This window comes from Lampetra planeri, chromosome 22 (assembly GCF_965212315.1).
Source record: "Lampetra planeri chromosome 22, kcLamPlan1.2.h2, whole genome shotgun sequence".
Taxonomy (NCBI): domain Eukaryota; kingdom Metazoa; phylum Chordata; class Hyperoartia; order Petromyzontiformes; family Petromyzontidae; genus Lampetra; species Lampetra planeri.
In genome coordinates this window covers 10,876,407-10,885,036 of record NC_136128.1, presented here as the reverse complement: position 1 = coordinate 10,885,036, position 8,630 = coordinate 10,876,407, and the positions used below count along the sequence as shown (strand labels likewise).

The 8,630-nt window shown below is 42.6% G+C and overlaps 1 protein-coding gene and 1 long non-coding RNA gene across 5 annotated transcripts in view; one reads left to right on the top strand and one right to left on the bottom strand.

The window, feature by feature from the left end:
* Nucleotides 1-221: 221 nt before the first annotated feature.
* LOC144725017 (uncharacterized) lies at nucleotides 222-4,608 on the bottom strand. The gene is made up of 4 exons (XR_013586603.1): nucleotides 4,411-4,608; nucleotides 2,557-2,591; nucleotides 1,764-1,930; nucleotides 222-310 (listed from the first exon to the last, which is right to left on the bottom strand). It is a non-coding gene; the product is annotated as an uncharacterized LOC144725017 (long non-coding RNA).
* EXTL3 (exostosin like glycosyltransferase 3) overlaps nucleotides 4,599-8,630 on the top strand; it is a 25,562-nt gene continuing 21,530 nt past the window's right edge. The window contains exon 1 of one of the 4 annotated variants that reach the window (XM_078604445.1): nucleotides 4,599-4,734. The gene's annotated coding sequence lies outside the window, so the exon portion shown is untranslated. Of the gene's footprint in view, nucleotides 4,785-7,301; nucleotides 7,907-8,630 lie in introns of those variants that run through there. The other 3 variants (XM_078604444.1, XM_078604446.1, XM_078604447.1) reach the window with 3 other exon arrangements.

The following is an 8,630-nucleotide window of genomic DNA, read 5'->3' as shown; positions in this document are numbered from 1 at the left end:
AGTCATGCAGCCAAACACACTGTTGTTCTCTATGCTCCCACATCTACGCACCCACCTTAACCAACTTGCATTGACCAGCATGATGAAGTATGGTAAGATAGTCCACGACACGCAGAACATATGGAGGCCTTCATCCAGCAGTGGATTGACAAAATGACTGTACACGTGCGTATTTTTAAGTCATCTTGCAATATTAAATGTTAATGAATGGCGTGTTGCCAACCTGATGCAATGCAGTTTGACCATGTTCATGAGAGCAATTGATATCCGCTCCATCGTCCAGCATTTTCTCAAGAGCGAGCAAATCCAACTGTTAAAAATAAATATCTCGATTTCAAGTACAACACTGAAAAATACTAATTATCTACGCATACGGTCAAGATGAAACCTTTGCTTGCATTTTATTGACAAAAGATTAAAACAAAATGTCAGATTCTTGGCATTGCATAAGCGTCACGTTCAGAGACATTGAAGTGACCCTTTTTAATAAACCGATGTGAAATTAATCACGGAAAATACACATTGGTTATTTCAACAGCAGAAATGTCACGACTAGGTGTCCGAGTGAGTATTCATTTGTTCAGCCGGCACATGACTAAACTGTTTACAGCATTTCATTATCCATGCACGTTGCAATTACACGAAAAATGCACGACAAACAGGGCAACTGTGTGGACAGAGTAAACATTACTTGTCAACGAAAGGGGTAAAATACAACTGTCATATTTTCTGCCAGCTTTTTTTAATATACACATCAACTCCCCACAGTCCAGTGAAATATTATTTAAAAAACAATACGGGACCAGAGCCCCGTATTGAAAACAAGGAGAGCCATCGCAGCAGTGTCGCTGGGTGTTCGTATATATCGGGTGGCTCACGGTATAAATTATTTCATCTTATTGCTTATTTTCTAGATGCGTAAGCAGGAGAGTGTGGCATTTCTAGTTAAGAGGGTCAGTCGCGTCATCTTCATGTTTTATTTAATGTGTCAAGATTGGACTGCTGAGTCTGGGCGAATGCAGCAGTTTTTTTTCTCCTTCAAGTCTTTAGGTCCTTAAATTAGTAATGGGTGGAGGGGGGCCAATTTAAATAAAGCACATGCTGTAGTGAATTAGCTGTCTTCACAACCTCAGCTCACTGCAATATAAGCAGACGGTCAACTGGCATCGATTGGGTTTGCCTTCCAGCATCAATTCTGGGAGCTTCAGCAGATCATAAAATGCCTTTGTCAAGGGTGATGATTGACTGCATCAGCCCACTGCACTTCTGGTCAAGACAGGTTTGAGTGGTTGGACATTCCAGGGAGCTCTGCTGTGAGGCTCTCTCCGTTATGTTTTCGGGTTTTGCCGCGTTGTTGTTCGGCACAAAGTCTAACGTTTCGATCCGTGTGCTGGGGAGCTTCTCCCTCCTCAGGGTTTACCTATTCCTCCAACAACACGCGGCACAGCCCGAAAACACATCAGAGAAATGTACACAGCACAACCGCGAAAACTTACATGTATGCTGAACTTATTTCGCAAGGACAACAAACTAAACACAAAAAGCAGTTTTAAAGAAATTAGCTTTCAATCTAGATTTAAAAGTGCATAGCTGCAGTGGCTTTCTAATATCGGAAGGAAAAGCGTTCCAGATGGCCGCAGAAGCACATCCAGAAAGCGCGCGATGCAGTGACCATCTTTGTTCAATGGCTATCCAAAACCCGCTGCAAAGATGACCGGAGTACCGCGTGATGGTTTACATAGCACGCAGAGTGAACGCCTAACCTTCTGCTCGGCAGGATCTGTCTCTTGCTTCGCGAACTCAGCAAGAAATGCCCGATTGAGAGTTGGGTGCAGAGGAATGTTCTCAAATGTAGCACTAACGGAGCCGATCTCGCCGAGTTCCATGATCCCTCCCCGCTGTTCTCCGTTGGCGATAAGCTTGAGTGTTACTGCCAGAGAAACGCAACACAGAGTATATCACATCAGATGATTAACATGAAAACGGCAATTCCTGGCATTGCAATTTAACTACGCAGCATTATGTATGCCCCGTTAACTACTGGCGTATACGTACTATGCGAAAACTGCCGTTTTGATACTTATGCTGAGACGTGTTTATGTTTTGTCAGCGGAAAAGGTGGCCATCCTATATAGGAACCCCGATCACATACACATTATATTCATATTCTTGGTTCTTTCGGTAAAGTCACGTAGAAGGGAAATAATACAATAATAAAAATATCAAACAATTACATTTTCACGACGTTTCGACTGCAACACAAGCAATCGTCATCAGGTGTGAAATCCACAGGTGTGAAATCCACAGCTGATGATGATTGCTTGTGTTGCAGTCGAAACGTCGTTAAAATTGTATTGTTTCATATTTTTCTTATTTTATTATTTCCCTTCTACGTGACTTTACCGAAAGAACCAAAAATATGAATCCCTGCAGTCACAAAAGCTTTAAATCAAAATGCACATACATATTGTGAGGCCTTCACCCAGTTGTAGATTAGCAAAGGGCCATCATTCTTGTTTAATGTTAGTGTAAGAAATAGTGCACGACTCTCCACACCTTTGCGAATCTTACGGCCTCAGATTGTTTTGCACCTGAAAAACAGACAAAGAAAGCCATTCGTGTAATAGTTTGAGCAATTGCTGCCATTTGCAAATGGAAGAGTTCTGTATTTTAATAGTTAATTATATATTGCTTTGTTAATATTCGGTTTATGGAGGGGGTTATTTTACATCCCACCGAAAGGCAGCTAAAAATGATGACTCTTGTAGAATTGGCGGAAGGCGGCAATGGTTTTGCTGAAACCATAATTTCTGAGCGGGAATATTGTCTGCGAATCCAGTAAAAGTGTAGCCATGAGGCACACGGCGAAAATAAAATGTCCCCTATGTTACGTTCGTCGTTAAATCACCACACTTATTGGTGCCCACAGAGTATACAACCATTAACAAGCTCCATGCGGCCGGCAGATGATAGTTAACGTCACACGTGAGATTTCAGAATGAAAATGATGTCCATATCGCGAATAGGGTGGGCAAGGTGGTGGCAGTGGTAACACTTGTGCAGTGGTTCTTAACATTTACTGCAGACCTTGCACCCCCTTTCCTTGGTTCTCTAATCGTAAAAAAATGTATGCTAATAAATACATAGAGGTTTGATGAAACAAAGTAGTTGTATTTATGTTCCCATGCTGAATTTGTGTTTTCGATGTTTTACCTTCAAAAAAAATCTGGCCATGTCTCGCACCCCCAAAAAGGGCATATTGTACCCCCAGAAAGGGCATCTCGCATCCCCAAAAAGGGCATCTTGCACCCCCAGGGCGTGCACCCCCAGGCTAAGAAGAATAACCACTGCACTAGTGCATCACAGCAAGAAAGACCTGGGTTCAATTCCCAATTCGGGCCCCTTTCAATTGTGAAGTGTGAATGTTCTCCCACCCTGAGATGTGTGGATTTCCTCCTTCCAAATATAAAACAAACCACCATAAGCTGTAACTGGCATTGTCCCAAATATCTGGACAATTTTTACCTTAAAATTTGACTCTATTTGGATTACACACAGCAACGCCGCCTCCCAATGTACAACAATTGTCTTGAGACTCAAGTAATAATGATGTATTCACCCAGAACATTAAACCCAATTTTAGGGGTTTAATTGTAGACCTTTCTGTGCATCTGATATCTGCGAATTGATGACAATTAGCTGCATTGAATCGCAGCCTCGGCGATGGTGACACTTTAACACTATCTCACGTGGATTTAATGATAGGGTTATTCGAATGATTTGAGTGGTCTAAAAAAAAAACACATGAAGTATGATAATACACAGGGAATACAAATCAGGTATATATCCTGATGCTATATATGTATGTAAAATATATTTATTTTGAATGCTAGGTGGGAAGGAGTGGGATATATATTGTAGTGATAGTACTGTATATAGATTATATACACGAGGGCATCATTAGTCATCTGTGCTCTACAGTATACTTAAACAATATATACCTGTGCAGAAAAGCATAGACTTCATTTAAGGACTAAATCAATAACACATGGAGTACAGCAAGTAGGTATAGCATTGTAGTTAGACCACACTTCAGTGCGCAAAGGAATAACATTACCATACAGTATACATAGACTGCATTTATAGTCTGAAACGTCTTGTTCAGTGTGGAAGAGGAGGCCAAAAACACCCTCCCTCTTGTGGACGGCTTTACCGTCAGCAAGTGGCGTGTGTAGGAAATTGCAGGGCCGCGCTTTTAATTTTACAAGCCTCTATCGCCACTAAACATCGCAGTGCTACTACAAATTCTTGCATTCATACAACTGTCAACATATTTCAGCTAAGGCTGCATTTAACTTAACACAACACAACATACATTCGGCCCATACTGCATGCATAGGCCGTACCTACTTTAAATGCTAACGCGAGGTGGACGACCACCAACTTTTGCAGAATGCAGTCCGTAAAAAAAAACCAGTCGAGTTCGATAGAAAGTGTGTAGCTAACAAACGAACCAAAAAAAACCGCGAAAGAATATTAAAACAATGTACTTATAGACTGCATTTCTAGACTGTTAACGCGCATTGCGCGTTGCTCCGCCCCGCGATGACCATCATCGTCGCCACGCTCCTCCCGCCCTTCGGCTGAGTCGCGTCTTCTCGGGTTAAAACGAAGAGAGAGAGAGGAAAAAACAGCTTGGAGGCGACCAGGTGAGAGAGGAGACTTCACACCAAGGTGCGAGAGAAGACTTCACACCAAGGCGTGTGTGTTAGTTTCGTTCACAGGTGACTAAAAGACGGGACCGTACGAGGATGTCCCCCCCCCCCCCCCCAATAGCACCACCGCTGCCGTGTCCGGTGCGACCTGGCCGGCAGGGCTTGTAGGAAAGGTGCTAGGCTTCGTGCGCGCCGGTTGCGGCCTACCGGATTCGCGGTCACTGTTAATTTGTCTTTATCGGTGTTCGCTGCCTGTTATCGATGGTTGTTTAACGTTCGATTGTGATGATAACGCGGGGGGCGATTATGGTAAACGATTGAGGACGTTGAGTAAAATTTGTGCAACGTGTTAAATCGGTGGCTTGATTTTAAGATTAAATATTTTCGAGTGTGGTAATCGCTGTGGCGCCTTGCAAGCCTCACATTTTACAACGTGGGTTTCTTTCGAAAGCCTCTTAATGTTTACCAATTAAACTAACGCAATTGTGCAAATTAATTGTAGTGCATCGTGGTGTCCCACCTCGCCTGCCTACACGTCCCTGCCACGGTGTCCAATGTTTAATAGTTTGCGTAAAAATGTGACTTTGTGAAGGTAATTCTTGTTGTACACTCACGACCGTATTCACAACTTGCCATTCGGGAGTGAGTTGTCTCTTGCTTTGTGTATTTTGCTGTGTGTACTGTGTTTGCTTATAACTGTGCAAGTGTATATACCAGCTTCATATTGACCGTGTTCAACATATTACATCGCTTAAAACGCGCCTGCTTTAAATCGGAATCTTTAGCCTGACGAAATCCGATGAGCTACTAAGCGTTTGTTTTGTTTACAGATATCCAGTTCCCACGACTGAATACACGACTTGTTAGCGGACAAGGTGTGTGTGTGTACTGTGATGTGTGTACTACATGGTGTGTTCTGTACCGTGAGGTGTTATTTGTACCGCGTCTGTTATTGAGGAAGATGCATTGCTTATACTGTTTCAATATTTTATAAGACTCACCACCACTACATCGGCTGTGCACACATGTATTGTGCACACTTCTTATGCACTGTGTTGTGTGTTATCAGCACTATGTGTGCTGTGTTGTGTAACGTAATGTGTGTGTGTGTCCTGATGCAATAACTCTGCAGTGTTTTGTGCACTACCCTGTGTATTTGTCTATTTCAGACTGCTTTTTTGTGTCTTGTTTGTTGTCCTACGTACGGTGCGAAAGAAATTCAACATACACACACACGTGTGTGTATGTTGAATTTGTGTGTGTGTACACTACTGTGTACATTATTTGCTAGTGCACGTTATTCACATGAACAAGGCGGGCAAGGTTTACAGGAATGTGTGTGACCCGTCGTATCATACTCTGCCAAATGTATTATGAAACTGACGAGATTGCTGTTACTCATGTTTAGTGTGCAGAGAAATGTGCCACAGACTTTGGAGTTTGAACTATATGGGGTTTTTTCGCTAGAAATTCTAAATATCGTCTTGGGAAGTTGAAGTTAATGGGTGCTGTTATATTGGGAGGGGCTGGACACGCAGCTTTGCGCATCTAAAAAGTTCAGCGGTGGCTTATTTTGTTTCGATTTAAAGCTTTCATGACTGCAGGGATTCATCTTCTTGGTTCTTTCGGTAAAGTCACGTAGAAGGGAAATAATAAACATGAAACATGATAAAATAATTCTCACGATGTTTCGGCCACAACGCAAGCAGCCGTCCTCAGGTGAAGAAACGTCGTGAGAATTATTTTATTATGTTTTATTTTTATTATTTTATTATTTCCCTTCTACGTGACTTTACCGAAAGAACTAAGAAGATGGCTTATTTTGTTGTTTAAAAGTTCAGCAGCTTGTGTCAGCGTCGTCCTTTTGATGTTCTAAAAAGCTAATTTTAATAAGCTGTTAATAATTAACGCGCAGCTGGGGAGGAGGAGGAAGGACCGTACAGTGTTGTAGTCACAGTTTTTTTTATGACCACGCAAGGTTTAAAAACAGATGTTAAGTTCATTACTCAGTCTGTGTGTGTAAAATATAAAATAATTCGTATCGATCCAGAACGGAAGCATCTGTGCCCAGTGACTCGAGGCCGAGGGTAGATTTTCCACAAGTAATTAAAATAATGAAAAGGAAGAAACACCCCTGTATTTGTTGATAATGTAAGGGTTCTCTTTTGCCGATACAGAGGAGAACCACCTGAACTCCCAGATTAAATGGTGGTGGCCAAAAAAAACACATTTGGCGACCTTATTCTAAGTAAGACCCACTGCTTTGTGAACCCCGGTGATGATGAATCGTGCAGGCCCTTCGTCAAAGTCCACTGATGGACCAAGGCTTTCTTCCCCCATGCCCTGTCACTGGCGGGTTCTTATTCTTGGTTCTTCCGGTAAAGTCACGTAGAAGAGAAATAATAAAATAAATATAAAACAATACAAAATGCTCACGACGTTTCGACTGCAACACAAGCAATCATCATCAGGTGTGAAATCCACAGCAAGAAAAGTCCACAGGAAGAAAATTTTCTTGCTGTGGATTTCCACAGGAAGAATTTTTTTTGCTGTGGATTTCACACCTGATGATGATTGCTTGTGTTGCAGTCGAAACGTCGTGAGAATTTTTTTATTGTTTTATATTTATATTATTTTATTATTTTCCTTCTACGTGACTTTACCGAAAGAACGAAGAATATGAATCCCTGCAGTCACGTAAGCTTTAAATCAAAATTTGGCGGGTTCTTGTTGTTGTTGATGGTCAGCAGTGGTCAGTGCGGGTTGGTGAAGGGGGGTAAGCCAGCACGTGTTTAGATAACACCGCCGATGCTCTCTAGACGTGGCAGTGAATCGACAAATTCTCTGGGGCAGTAGTAAAGGGTCCTTGCCACCTAGCCAACAACGCGCCCCCATCATCGGGATCTTTCCGCCGGACGAATCCGATGAGTTCTACAAAGCTCTTTATCACGGGTGCTCCTGTAACGAAATGCTCAAAATGTGGATTTTAACAAAATATATGTTGTGGTGGGGGTACATTTGTGGGAACCCACACTTGCAGCAGTCGGCACACGCATTCACCTTTTATGGCATTTACAAGATGTGCGTTGTCATTTATTCTCCGTCTGTAGTTGCAGATACGGATGACGTCCACGTGGCCTGGTTGTCATCGTCCAACTCTGAACAAGTGCCATGGCCCATGGCCCAAAAATGTTTGTTCATTTTCCAAGATATATTTTTTGGCTGTTCCGCTTAACATGGACATTAGAGACTGATCTTGTGCGCGTTCTTTACCGCTCGACGTAGCCAAGCCCGCATGAGATTATGTCTGAGCACTTCTCATCTGTCATTGCCAAAGTGTGATGTCTTGCCAGGTGACAGCGTCGTCGCTTTAACACGGTTGCATGCTCAAGTCCTTTCATCACCATTTGTGACTCGATCTAAAATGATGACCATGCTTAGGACTGACTAATTGCCCTAAATGGTCTTTCCTCTTTCTAGCAGGTATGCTGGTGGATGTGATTAAAAAACAATTATCTTGTCTTCACACTGATTGTATTAATACCTCATGTATTACTCTACTGTACATACCCACTGCTTAATTTTGTGTGAGGATGTGTGTACGTGCTTGTTAATGAGCTGCCCTGTTGCCTTTTGTTCCGCTACCGGATTGAATTCAATAGTTGCACGTTATGCAAGTGATTGAAGATGGTGTGCTCTGGGCTTATCCTGGGGTTCACTGTTTGAGTCCACACTCTTATGTGCAGCAATTGGCTCCCCCACCCTCCCCCCACAAGTCTCCCTGTGGCTTGAAATAAGTGGCCAGCGCCTGAATGTAGTGGGAAAGAAATAAAGGCAGTTCTGTGTGCCTCTCTGCCTTGACCTCTTGCATATGTCATCCAAAGGAACTTAAGGTCTCATGGCAGCATTTACCAG